The following is a 15,044-nucleotide window of genomic DNA, read 5'->3' as shown; positions in this document are numbered from 1 at the left end:
TTAAGCTGTCATTTTAGTTAAGTTTTAAAACTCACAATAAAAACTGTTTATCTCCCAACAAGCTGCCTGTAAAAAGAAACAAAAAAGTGCCAGGAGGAGCTTCATAGCATCGCCACCATAAATAATTATCTGCTATACATTTCATCACTCCCACTCCTTTCCTGTCTCGATCAATCCTGAGCCGAGGAGCCTTGCATGCTGCTGTAAAATGACTGGAAGCTGATGGATACAGTCCCCAGCAGAGCACGTGACCTGTCTCCATCGGTGCCTATGGCAGCACATTGAATCTAAATGTAGTCCTTGACAACAGGAGGATCCTCACTTGGCTGTGTGGGATCTTTGCAGTTACTCTTTTCTGCCAAATCTTAATATTGACAGCTTAAATTGTTGTTTTTTTGTGGTTTAATTTGAGCATCCTGAACAGGAAGGAATTTAAATATGAACAATAATTTCTCTCAGAATAATGGTGGCAGTGGAAGTTGTGAAAGTTGTGGTGGCTGTGAGGATGCAGGTGGGAGCTGGCCAATCTCATGTCAGCCCATCTTCACTCAGCTTCTTACTCCAGGGCAAAGCGCTGGCCTGCTGAGAGCACACATGAGCGGTCCACGGAAGGGCCGAGATCCCGACAGCTCTAACCCTCCCCCCAATCCCCCCCGCCACCAACATCTCATCCGTCTTGCAGTGTGTTGGCACTGTGAAGGGTAAACTGGGCTGATCTGTGGGACAGGCGGGGAGGGCACAGGAGAGCAGCCTTCCCACCGGAGCCTGGGACCAGCACATTCAGATTAGAGGAAATTTGTTCCACAATATTGTGGCCTCCTGCTTTCCAAGGCTGGGCCCGCACAGAAGGCAGAGGCAGAGATTTGGGTGGTGGCCAAGCCTTTTCGTCAGGCTCCTCGTTCGCGCCACATGTGCTGAGCTCGACTCCCCACTGATCCTTATAGCTTTATAGCCTCCCTGCCTGATGGAACAAATGCTACATCGCAGAAAATAAACTTATCTCATTTGGATGACAACACGTTCCCCCAGGTTATAATGTTGCACCATTTTGAAGAGGCAGACAGGGTCAATTGTACATTTCTAGCTCAACCAGGGAGTCTTTTGCTGTGAAAATGCCTGTCTCACCACATGCCTGACAGTGAATCTGGAACAATTTGCCTTATTGGCTCCCTTGGTGTTTAGTGTAGTGTTTTTCTTTAGTATTGTGCTAAGCATATATATTTCTTTACAGACAATATTTTTTAGGACCCACATCTTGTTTCACCAAAGGAAAGAAGAAGGTTGTTTCAATCCATTACATCAGCCAGTGCTTTTTTTTTGTTTTAAGGGGAGGACGCCTGGCATGATTGATGACCTTTGTAGATTATCCCCAATACAAAAGCCATCATTGAACAGCAGGGCTGCCATTGTGTGTGGGACGTCTCGCATTGATTTAAGTTGTATATTTTCATGATCTATAAAGAGGCCAGCTGGGGAGAAAATTGTTTGCTCTCAAACATTTAGTGTCTCTAAGCCATCACACTCACGATTAGAAAGTAATTATCACTCCTGGAAGGCCTTGTTTTTTTTTTTAAATTCCAGTTACAGCTTAGTTCATGCTAGAATATGCTAAAACCTAAAAGGTTAGCTATTTCAAATTATGAAAACAAGTAATTTTCCTTGTTAGCTATTTAGGCCTAAATTACATTCAGTTCCTCTTTTTTAATTTATTTGTTTATGTAATTTTTTTGTCCAAGATGTGTGATAACTAGTTTTCAGAAAGTATGTTTAATGATAGTGTAGAAGTGCATTTCATGTGGATCAACCAGGGTGATAGGGACAACTAATTACATCAGAAGTTTGGTCATGCTAGCAAAAATGGGTGGTGTCTCCAAGTTTCCGCTCATAAATACCAGCAGACCTGATATTTAAACAGGTAGAATGAGGATTAGGGCCACTGTAAAATCTTTAAAATAAATACTTGTTTTGACTTGCAGTATCCATCAGCTCATATTTACTAAACTGTTTTTTATTACTTGTATTTGCTCTGCTTTTCTATTTGCAACCAATTCTAAATCTGGTTATGGAGGGTTTATTTCTTTTATTTGTTTTCACACATTTGTTAACTGCGACTGGCAGTGATCAGAAGCCAGTCTGTGATGGCTGACATTTTTCCACTTCAGTCTCAGTGTCTGAAATGTTTCTCCAGGCCTCTTCATCCAGTCCTCCTATTCACTCCTCTAATAGACCTCCTCTGTCCACAGTGGACCTATTAACCACAGATTTGTTTACATCTGCCTGACAGTCAAAGAGAGGAGTGTACTCTCCACACAAAAGAGCCCCAAAGAGCCAATGAAAGAAAATGTGAATAAAAAGACTGGAGGATATCATTATATACAAATTAATTCTCTCCTGAGCCATTGCTGCCCCATCTTTTGGCCAAGAATCGGAGAGTCTTAATTGCTTTCACTTAGCCTTGTGCTTCCCAGCAATCAAGTTGGTTCCATTTAACTCAAGTGGCACAAGATGGGAAGAAAGTGGCCTTTCCCCGGCCCTGGAGCATAATAGACAGTGGAGAGTGAGGATACACCCTCCAAATTGGAAAACACAGGGCTATAGATTAACAGAAATGAACACCATTAGCCTGACGATGAGGAAATCATTTTCCCCCCTCAGGTGTTTTGGAAGGCAGATCGGGTCTGTGAATGTGTTGGCAACTCTGTTTGATCAAGCTGTTTTCAGTTGACCCCTGTGAATATTCAAGAGCCGAGGGATTTGAGACAATATTTAGTATCAATTTACAGCTTTAATAAAAGTCAGACAAGGAGATTTGTCGAAAAAAGTCCCAATTGAATAAAGATATTAATTAAATGAGGTAATGATATCTCCTCAATGTTTTTCATGCTACTCTGTTGGGAAATACACAAGGTCAAAAGGTTTTCAGAAAGCTCAGTTTTTAATTATGAACCTCAGCCCAGTTTATATAGACTTGTACAGTTTTGTTGCTAAGCAGAACATTTTAATAAAAGCAGATTAAATTAAAATAAACTTTTGTGAAGAAACCATGGATGCAGTTTAGAGAAAACCATTAGAGTTAAAAACTAATTTAAAAAAGTATGTTGCTGCAATTTAATAAGTTCTGGATGAATATTCGGGCTTGACCGGTCTATGGGCCACATTGGAGGAACATAGGGGGCTGGGTCTTTGCCCAGGTCTGCTTTAAAGGTAGGGTAGGAGATTTCATTCTGATGCACTTTTTGTTAAATTAGTGTAACTTCTCTTTACAATCCGATAGCGTTAGTTCGGCAGTTTCGCATTACAACGAAGAATATTAATCATCTGTGGAAGCTATAAAACACTAAAATCAGCCAATCCTCCAGGATGACCCTGCAAGGAGTATTGGCTGGTTGTCACTCTCTTCCTGCTCTGCGCGCACCAGAGAGGTACGTGCATGTCGGCCGAAGTCACAGACTGCCGCTCGTCTTCAGGTAATGTGCATCCATGTGTTTGGGAGGCGTGGCTTTGGGGTGAGCTCCGAGAGAAAGGGGCGTGTGTTTACTTTCGAAATCTGGATGACTCACTGAGTTTTCAAAATCTCCTACCTTACCTTTAAGTGTATGCATAAAATCACCTAGGTTTAGAAAGAAGCATCGTGGTTTGGTTAGCACAGTATCAATCTCCCTGCCCATTGTAAAATATGATTTGCTGAGGGGTGTCACATGACATCTATTCCTGCTGCCAAAACACTTCCACTCAACTCTTGTAACCATATAAGATGCTACAAGACTTCCTGCTGACTTTATAAAGCAAAATGAATGAACAAGAAGCAAAAAAACTACATTGGACCTGGAAAACAATGGCCTATTCTGAGAGAATAAGAAAGACACTGTTTACGGAGGGAGAATCGTCTTCTCTCTGAGTTTGCAGGTGGCGATTAGTTGCTGTCATGTCCAAGAACTGTTTGCAAGTGGGAAAAAGGATGCAGTGCCAAATAGCTGAGGTTCATTATAGTTTCAAGTTTTAATTTGTTTGAATCAAACCTCTGTATGATGCATGTCTCAAGGCAGCAGTCTGACGTGTAGACATTTTCAGATAGTAACTGACATCTGCAGACATGAGACTGTTCACTGATCTTGATCAGCAAGGGCTGTTCGTTCTTACACTCCTGCCGCTCATGAGATAGAAGTGAATGACAGGTGCATGAAATAAAATCCATCATTAGCGAGAGCTCGCTTTTTATTTTTAGATGTGTGAGTTTAGCAGGATTGTTTTTCTTTGTGCTGAGACTTAAGAAAAGCTGACAGGATTTGTGACCATGTTTCTTTTCAGCCTGTCCAAATCCACCACACTCTTCTTCCTCCTCACTTCAGGTTAATCAGCTGTAATTTAAAATCCAAAATTCCTGACAGTACACTTTCTGATGGTATTGCCTGTATGTTCTGCATGGCTGTTTGGATCAAAGACTGGTTATCTCTTCTATTGAGCTGTTCTAACCTCTGTCCGCTCTCATTACAGGGAGGCAGCAGTGAATTTCCTAAGCAATCAGGACTAACATTCCCTGGCAGGTATAGACTACGACACTTTAACGAGTAAAAATGCAAAGCCAAGGAGAATATTAAATCAGAGTGAATGAGAGGAGCAGTACCAGAGTCATCACAGAGCTTCCAGAAAAGACAGATAAATAAAACAGAAAGCAGAGGCAGCATAATAATAAATTGTAGTTGACTAATATTGAATATTGCCCTATAGACCTTGCAGGTCAGAGGTGGAGTGGGACAACTTTTTAGCCCGGGAGTTTAATGGCCAAGACCGGCCCATTATTCACCACATGAAAAATTAGGCAAAAATTTAGCACGTAATATAAACGTTTTAATACAGTATGGAAAAGAATTAATAAATAACAAATAATAACAAATAAATCCTGGCCTCTTCTTGTCCCTGTGCCTGTTTTTTACCCTGGGCTACTGCAGACTCACTGGGCACTGTCACTCTTTCCCTTCTCTCAGTTTCTGCTTCACCTATGAAATAATATGTAGATGGAAATACTAATGCCAGGACACAAACAGCATCTTTTTTATGTTAATGTATCAACACAATGAACTTTAAGCAGTCCTTTTTACTCACCACCATTTCATTCAGCTGTGCCTGTGCCCTCACTAATCTCGGTTTCATCAATTTAGTCTGCCTGGCTTTGCTCCTCACATGCTACAAAAAGCAAGCCATAAAGGGATTCTTTTACAGCACACTTATAATACATTAAATTATTTAATTATTATTTTAAATTTTTAAATGTATTAAATTATTTGGATTAGGCTACACTTTTTAAATATATTATATATTATGTAAATTCATTTCAATAGCCATTGCCTATGTATACAATGCATGAATATTTATTTTTTATATGCTAGCCTATTGTTTAGTTTAGTTACTAATTGTGGTAACATAGCACAGCGTTCAAAGTGACATGTGTGTAGCTTAATGTAGTTATGCTAGTTTTTAGTTAAATTATCAATTAGGCCTAACGATATATCTCCCTTAACATTTGCCTCTTCTGTCTGTCTTCTTGAAAATATGTCAGTGAGCTTTGCACATTTGGCAGCATCCTCAAACAATGCTACAAACAATCAAACAATATCCCCCCCCCCATTCATGAATCAAGCCGCCCACCCGGAATCCTCCCAACTCTCCCGATTACCCACTCCGCCCTTGTTGCAGGTTATACTTTATAAATTAAACATTATTTCATAGAAAATGTACAGTATCAATTTAACATGACCCATTTTTCACATAATGCACATAGTGGATTAAGCTGGATCCATACTCCGCGAGACAAAGACATTTTTCCCCCCTGCAGACGTTACGCCCACAAAATGACGTCATTTTTTGTCTCTGACCGCCCGCTGATCCGCACTCCTGTGCACAGGGTCCGGGCGAACTTTGTCTTTCAAGGCTGTGCGGCAACCATGCTGTGATTGGTCGGAATTTATTGTGGGCGTGATGAAAGTGGAGAAGCGCAAGAGCCTCTCCAGGTATATAGGTAGGTGTATAAACAGCACTGATTCAACAGATTTAGATAAGACCATACCGGTTTTGCATGATGAGCAATAAAAGAAAGAAAGAAAGGCAAGTCAGGGTGATTTGTCACCAATAACTCCAGACAGCCATTCACACATACCAGATGGTGACTGTTATTACATTCTATATACTCCTACATACCCGGGCATAATAGGCTCGTTAACAATGTCTGTATATCTTTGCTATTGTTACTTTTAATGTTGCATCTTCACAGCTCATCACCGGACAGTTTGAAGTATCGCAGGCACATTGGAACACAGTAGATGTGCAAATGTGGTCATAAAGGCACAAACACTGAATCTTTGCTATTGTTACTTTTAATGTCGCATTTTCACAACTCATCGCCGGACATCTCACGCTGTTGCAGGCACCCTCTCTGTATAATGCCCTCTTGCCATGGCACAAGTGTTGTTAAAAAACTCAGTAACGTCTTTCCTTATAGTTAAGTGGGCGGGCCGTATGAGGAGTTCTGCACACACGCGTCTCACACACCTTTTTTTGTATCTCTTACCACCCGTGGAGCGCGTTCTCCGCTCTTTGTCTCGCGGAGTATGGAACAGCCTTTAGGGTTAGGGTCTCTCTACAGTGGAACAGGAGGGTATGGCAGGTGTATCATTTCCATGTTGAATCCAAAAGGCTTGTATGAACGCAAGGAATTTGTGGAATTTGAAAGGACGTGTAAAAAGTTGGAAATACATAGCTGGCACGTGGAACACCTAATGACAACTGTGTTCGGGTGTGTTCATCAAGTCCCAAATATGATAGCTAGAAGACTTTCTTAGTGCCATACAAAATACAATCAATTATGGCATCATATTTTGTGGATCACATTGCTTTATATTGGTGCCAACCAAAGTTCAGAGAGTTTCACTATACTTTTTTAGTCTTGATTAAACCCATGTAATTAGTCAACATGAACCATCGTCTTTTCTTCAGGCCTTATAAAAGAAGAATCAGCTTCCATCATGATTCTGGGTTATGCATGGTATTCTGGGTACACTAGCTTTTTTTTTTCTTTGGGGTGAGGCTGGAGGTGAGGTTAGATCTGAGGGTTTCTGCGCTGAGACGCACCAGCTGTGTTTATAGATTCCCACTGCACCTGCTGGGGTTACAGAGCAAGTGCACTGAGGGATTAAGCAGTGGGGCACTGGGGCACTGGGAGAAGTAGAACAAGGAACAACAGATTCATGTTAAGGAAGCATGTCAACACCTCCCTGGTGGCTGTCTGTACTTAAGCTATTCATTGTTGGTGGTTGCTACGCAGGTTTCAAACTAATCTGTGCGTCTTTGTTTCTTAGCTGTTAATCAAATATGCTCAGCTGAAGAGGAAATGTGCAAGATGAGGAAAAGAGTGAGAAGGATTTAAGAAGATAAAAGCTGTTGGACACTTAAATTGCACCTATAGACATTTATGTTTTGCTGGAGTGTGCTAGTTCTTGATTACAATGTTGACATTTTACTTGAATTAACCTGATTAATGTCATTGAGCATAAAAGTCTATAGCTCAGCATTTCTCATAATCACAGCAGATGGATTAAGAAAGAAGGCTTTCAAATTGAATATACCTCTCCCTGCTCAGCCTGATAATTGTGCCATTTACCACTACCTGAGTCACTGACCGATGCTATTTAGTCAAACTAATGATGATGCACAGTCCAAGCCATCCCTTGATAATTAAACAAAAGCTCCATCTCTTTTTCTGTTAGCTTTTTTTTTTTTTTTTTTAGGAGGGTGAATTAACAGGTTCACGCAAAAAACATATCGAGCTGCGATCACTTTGTTACTTTAAATCACTTGTGGCATTGTTAGCTGGGAAATGACTTTTTTTTTCTTGAATCCATTCTCTGTCACTTGTTATTGATAAAGCAAAGGGAGAAACATTCTTGTTTTGAAAACTTCAGGTGAGCCTGTTTATTGATTTCACAGCATCTGCTCTAAAATCTCTCACTTATGAAGGCAGTTTGATTCTGATCTGATTCAAAACAAAAATTTGCAACAGGTTTGTCAAGCTTTGAAGGCACTTCATCATACAAATCCCTCATTCTTTCTCTGATTGTAGCCTCACAAGTCTAAGACCAACATTGAGCAAAGCAGTCTGAGCATGCAGAATTGCAGAATTATGATTTGTAGTTTGAGCGCCAGACTTGGGGTTCGCCAGATGATGTGTCCACCATCGGAGTTCTGGAAGCAGGCTCCATGGAAAATATACCAGGTCAATCGGGGTCGGCCTACATATGGCACATCTACCACGTCTCAGTAAAGAAGTTTTGTCCGTGGTGGATGTGCTGCACTTTTTGGCTGTATTCACATTTTCTGATAATCTGAAGCTGCAGCCTGGGTCCAGACTGAGTAAAGACAATTTCACTGTGCTGTAATGTTTTCTCTTCTCTGGCCTGATTGACTCTGATATCATCAGTGCTCCTAAAATGAAATGCCCATGTGTGCCTGTAAACACACAGCATTTGTTCTGAGGCGGAGTGGCAGTTCAGTGCAGAGCAGAGCAGAGCTCCTCTCCTGCAGCACTGAGCCTGACTGAGCCAGGAAATAAGTAAATGAATAAATAGGCTGATGTTGAATTTTCCCCTCACTTGCCTCCACTGACACAAATAGGATCTACAGTAATTTATAATGCTGTTAGAGAGGCGGCTCTCTCTCTAACCGAGGTGTCTGTCACCTCATGTGCAGGAGAGGCCTCTCAGTGCCAGAGTGGAGGACCTGCAGCACCCTGACATCCTGCTTTGCTATTCCACACACACATGGCCCAAAGGCTAAGTGACATCGAGCCTCATTATTGTCATCACATGCCACATTTGTAACTGGTTAGCGAGCAAATTGTGATAAAATAGGCTGATGCCCCTTCTGAGTGTCTGTGGCTGAACAAGCTGGACTTTCCATAATGTTGGGAAGCACATTGGTGGAACAGAAATGGAGCTTTGGTAGGCGAAAACTCTTCTATTTCTGTTGCAGAATGCTTCATATCAATTGCTATGATAATATGTGTCCTAATATAACTCTGGCACATGAACCTGTTTGCTGGATTTACTGTTATCGTGTAAAAATGACATTGGCTTCTGAAGGATTTGTGCTGCAGTGCTCTGAACCCTGCATGATCATGTATATGAACAGTATTCTAAATGTGTGAGCCTGTCTCTGCTGAGCTGCTATACACATGTTAGCATCTCTTTTTTTTTTTAATCCACATAGAGGAATAATGAGGAGGAAAATCTCTTGCTTACATCAACCTCAAATTGGTGAAATGAAAATCTGTCTTAAACAAAAGGGAGAGACCCCCATGGTGTGTGGGTCTACAATTTCTGTCACATATATTCCTTGGAGGTTTCATGTGACAAAACACAGAAAGTTGCTTTGTCCCTCCTCTTGTCACGTTACACCCCTTACCCATAGGTTTTTTTTCCCCTTCCTGTTGTCTGGCTGTCTATGCTGTCAGCCCATAGCCTGGCACCTGCTCTCATGTTCCTAATTAGTCTCATTTAATTAATTATATACTGCAGCACATCTCCTTATTTCTGGCTTCTTCTGGATTTCAGCGCCTTTGTTTTTAACTTGCAGAGAAGATCAGCTCTCACTTAAAGGTTGCTGTTCAGTCAAGTGTTGTGACTTTCATGGCAGTGTGTGGATTTAACACATTTCAGGATGTATACCTTGCTTGAAGGCACACAAAGTGCTATTACAACATGCCATAACATTTTCCTCGGTGAAGTTTCCATCTCTTTTTGTTCTTTGTAGTGCTTCATGGAGAGGTTGACGTTTAGTTGTTGTTGTTTGATCCCGGTAAGGAATACCTGATAGCACCAAGTCAGCTTCCCAGCTGCTACACTTCATCCTCCTGTTACACTGGGATGCATGATGTGCTAAAGAAAAGCTTCCATCAAATATTTACCACCTGATCAACACAAGCACAATAGCGGAAGATCAAACCTCTGACTGAATAGGTCAACCACAGACTCATTGAGTTTCTAGCAGAGAAAATTGAACCGTATCAGCTGGAGGAAGACAATAGTTCTCATTTGATGCAAATTATTTAATTCTGTGTTGTAATGCATTTAAAGATCTTTGTAACTTTCTGCTGAAAGTTTTGCACATACAATAAACAGAGAAACTTCATTTCATGCAAACATACAATAAGCTGTAAGGAGCTCACAGACAAACATGCAACTTTCTGACAGGAATACTAGGTGGATTTTTTGTAATATTTTTTTTATTGTGGTTCAATTTTATACTAGACCTTGAAAGTCTGTCAGAAATAAAATCTTGTTGTGTTAAAGATGGTATGGAAAAAACTACTCTTATTACCTTTTACATAGAAACAATAAGCGACTGCAATATGCAACAGCTATTACCTATGTTGACATCGAACATACCACACCGTAAAAAAAGGCAAATTACTTAATCGTGCTAATGGTATAAATGGCATGTAAAATGTGTTTTGTTTGTGTTGTTTTATGTCATGAGTGATATATCAGCATATATTGTTACCTCGATCACAAGCAAATGTTTGGATCACACTCGGATATGACTAAATATGACAATTGTAGTTTTTTTTCAAATCTAACAGCTGTTGCAACAAAAATATTTGTCTGCTGCTGTGTATAATTACATTTTCATGTGATTTGGGTTTGTTTCTAACGGACCTGTTTATGGAAGGGAAGTGACAAGAAGTCGAGTTGACAGGCCTGGAGTGAGACAGTTAAATGCCCCTTGCTGCTCTGGATAATTAATAAATAAAGTACCAGGGGAGTCCTGTCATGGCTTCCTCTATGACAGGGGCTGTCTCCAGTGCGCTAAAGCATTAAATGACCAATTCCTGTCAGGCTAACTTCCACTGCACTCCCCTGGCACCCCTCTCTCTCATTCTTCCTCTCTCTCTCCCTCACACACGTACACTGTCTCTCTATCTTCCAAAGAGAGCTACTTTGCTCTCTTTGCTCTGAGTTTTTCAGCGACTGATGGCTCTAGTTCATTTCTGCTGAATTAATTGGTCCCTGAATGAATTCTGTTGACAGGGCAATTCATCATGTGTTTGGCCTGACAGTGACTGGGGTGTTGGGAGTGTGGTGGTGGTGGTGGAGGAGGAGGAGGAGGGTAGCTGCAGGAGAAGCTGGGGTTATAAGGGGGAGAGGATGGGGGTTGATGATTCTGCCCTCTCTTCTATCCGCTTCCATTATTCCCTCTTCTGCTAAAAGGAATAGCCTGCATCAACTTCTGCTCTCCCGCTCCTCACTTCTCTCTGAATATTTCCCAGCTTCCCCTCCAGTTGCAAACAAACACACCTGGCTGACAGATCCAACTGATTAGGGAGCGCTTTTGTCTGCTTTGGAGGATATCCCCATTACTGGCCAGTCAGGTAGCTAGCCCCCCGTTAGCCCAGGACCACCAACGCCTGCTATGTGGGACCTGACACATTCGCTAAGTGAGGTGCATTGCATTAGGCTTTAATTGCATCATGTATCACACAATAGCCATTAGGGTAATTATTTACTGGTGAAGGGTAAATGAGGTTTGGCGCTGGAGCCAGCCTGGTTTTGGCAGAGGTGTGGCGCTCACCTATACACTAACACATCTAATAGCCGGTCATTTGATTCATTTGGAAATATGCTGTCATCCAAACCCCCCACGTCTCCTCACAATCCTTTTTTTTCTTGTTTCTCACACTCACTTTCAGTCAAGCAGGGCACTTATTATGTCCAATCAATCAATGCTCACTCATTAGGAACCTCCCCTCAAGTATCCTCTGGATGGCCTCACACAGCAAGAGTCAAAAATTACCTCATAATTGCTGCTCAGGCATCATAACAAGCTAGGCTGCCCCACTGACACGGCCATACAAACAGGTCTAACACAGGAATTGATGGATACTGGAGAATCATATTATATATTGCCATATCCAATTAGATACAGCACATAAAGCAGCAGATCCATTCCCTCTTTTCATAACGTCCAGATATTAAGACGTGAAATGCATTTTCATATTTTCTCCCCCACCCCCCTTCCCTCGTCGTCTTCTTCGTGTGTCACTGCAAATGATAACATCCTGAGGATTTATTGTACATTTGACACACCAGTAACCAAATTATAATTCAGTCGCTGCGGCACATTCATAGAACCACTGTACAAATTGTACACAAAGAGTGTTCAGTCAGCATGTATTAGTGTGCAGCAGCTCCAAAGGTCAACAGTTAGATCTGACACCGTGGCTTCAAGTGATGAGCCTTACTGTTACCTGAAAGAACAAGGGTTTCTTATTACTGTCAAAACTGTGATTTAACACACAGTGCAGAGCTGCTGCTTGCTTTTTCCTCTCTGTTTGATTATTATTCCACAATATTGCAATATTATGTGACAATACCAGATTTTTGCTTTATGATTTTTCACAATAACAACAATACATTTGGACAAAAATTGATGATATTAACCTAATTCATAATTTCCTGCAGTCAGGTACAACTTTACTCTCCACAATTAAGATCATTTATTTTGCAGGAGTAGCTGCCTCACACTATTGTTACACTCAATGTTAATGAAGTACATGTAAAATCTCCACGGGCGGGCTTGGCACTAATGGGATTGTATAGCATTTGTTGTTAATGGACGTTATCCTATACCTGGCCAAAATAGTTTTGATGCCTATACCAAACCATTTCTCAGGAGACACTAACTCTGGCCTGCTGGATGAAAGTCTGGGTTATTGCACTGATTGTCTTATACAGCCTTTAAAGCCCTCTGCAGACCATGTGACCACATACTGTTTTTGGAGTCACTAGCTGAATTGTAATGTGTGTTCCATGTGAGAGATCTGTTGCATCGTTTGTAAATGGAAATAAATTCATATGCATAGTTTTAGCAAAATATCAGTTTCAAGAATACACATTACTGTAATTACCGCTCATTGAATGAGGATTAATGACAGTACTCTCGCTCAAATATATCAAAGTTTTATATATAAAATATACAGTAAGTCAAGATTTCAGCACTTGTGCATTAGGCTGATTACTTCAGTGTTTTTTCATCTGAAAAAAAAATTCAATTCAATTCAACTCATTCAATCTTCTTTCTACCTGAGCTTTTACTTTTGTAATCATCCAGTCAGTCCGAGGGACAACCTAAGCTTTCACAAACCATTAACTGAATGTTGGATGAGCAAAAACAGTGGCGGGTGCTGATTACAGCCAATCAGATCATCCCACCAATTTTTTAAACATACAGTTAATAACACACACACAAACACACACATACACAGACACAAACACACACACACAAACACACACATATATATATATGTATGGGGATGCTGTTGTCATCTGGCATGCTGCAGTCAATTTGAGCTTGATTGACAGATACATCCAGGTTCACAGTTTATTGGTTTCAGAAGAGAGAGCCAGATATTGTATGCCAATTTAGACACAAAGTGACAAAAAAAGAAAAAAAGTTTCCATCAAAATAGAATAATTCTGCTTATGGGAATTCTCAGCTGGGAAGAGGAAAGAGTCAAGCTCTCACATGTTTCCCCTCCTCCTCCTTTAACAAGGGCTGTGAATGACAAACATATACGACAGTTAGAGGCTGACAGAACATCAGCTTTTGATGCTTCACAGGGGAGCTATGAAATAAACAACAGGCAGAGAAATTGAATTACAAAGAAAAAAAGAAAAAGTCGAGGACCCAGAGATATCAGGGTACAGCTCAAAGAGGCTCATTTTCTATTTTTACAGTGTTAAAATTGGCAGAAAAGATGTGACATAAGAATAGAAATTCAAACTTGGTAAAGAAAATCTCCATTCCAGCTCAAGTTTCTCACTTTTGTGCCGTTTAAGCAAGTCTGAAAATAGTGTTTGGACCAAGAAATGGATGTCCGAATGAATTACTGACTTCATTTCACACGTACATGCAGCTTTATTGTGTGCTCTCGCCACCCAAATCCTTTGCAAATCGCACAGCTGCTAATCAGGATGGTGTCCACTTGTTGTAAATCAATAATGATATAAGTAAGTCGTACGAGACGCGGTGGCGGAGGGATTACGGAGTGAAGAAAGGGTGAAAATAAGCTCTAAGAGGGATTTCATGCATAAATCTCTCACTGCAACTTAGCACAAATTGAATTCAGGCACACACACAGCTAGAAAAATTAATTCAGCTTTACAAAGCGAGGAGAGGTTAAACACTTTATGTGCTGCTCAGTGATCCAAATCATGGAGAAAACATTCAGAGGCATTCTCACTGTAGCCTCTCTGTACTGTGTGATCTTTATACTTGTAAAGTAAATACATTTATCTCCAAACAGTCTCATTAGGTGCCTGAATTCACTGTGGCAAAACTTTTTCTTAAACATCTTATTATCTCAAGCAGCATTTATAGACATCAAGTGTATACTTAACAGTGTAATACTTTAAATGAGCCCTTTATGGAGCAGTATATCACTTAATGGTGTTACACGCAAATGTTTCTTAGGGTTGTAAAGACATCCTGCATCTCCTGTAACCATGAAATAAGGGCTTCTGTACCTGGTTCTGATCATTTAACAGATAACTGATTGAAGCGATTGATTACTTTTGTTAATTCTGACGCTAATTTTGTTCATTTAACCTGATGCCATTAAAGCCCCACATGATAACTTGTATATTTAAAGTTACTATATGTGTTTATGAGCTCACTGTAAAGTTGTTGTGTAGTGTATGCAATCACATATAATCAAATAGAGTCATAGCCATATTACATTGATTATTAGTCGGATCAAGTGAGTATTATTGTTGACACTCAAAAGCATCATTGTTGTTGGGGACATGATAATAGAAGGAATGGTAGGTAAAATAGTACGTCTACACTACACTAGTAAATATTGTGTAAGAAAAAGAGCAGATGGATTATCTGTCAAATGGAGCCATGGAGAATATGCAAAATGCAGATTTGTCACCAATCCAGTCTGAATATTCACTAAATTTAAATACAATACTGGGGATTTTAATTATATTGTA

Source organism: Parambassis ranga, chromosome 19, assembly GCF_900634625.1.
Source record: "Parambassis ranga chromosome 19, fParRan2.1, whole genome shotgun sequence".
Taxonomy (NCBI): Eukaryota; Metazoa; Chordata; class Actinopteri; family Ambassidae; genus Parambassis; species Parambassis ranga.
Note: the sequence above shows the minus strand (reverse complement) of the source record.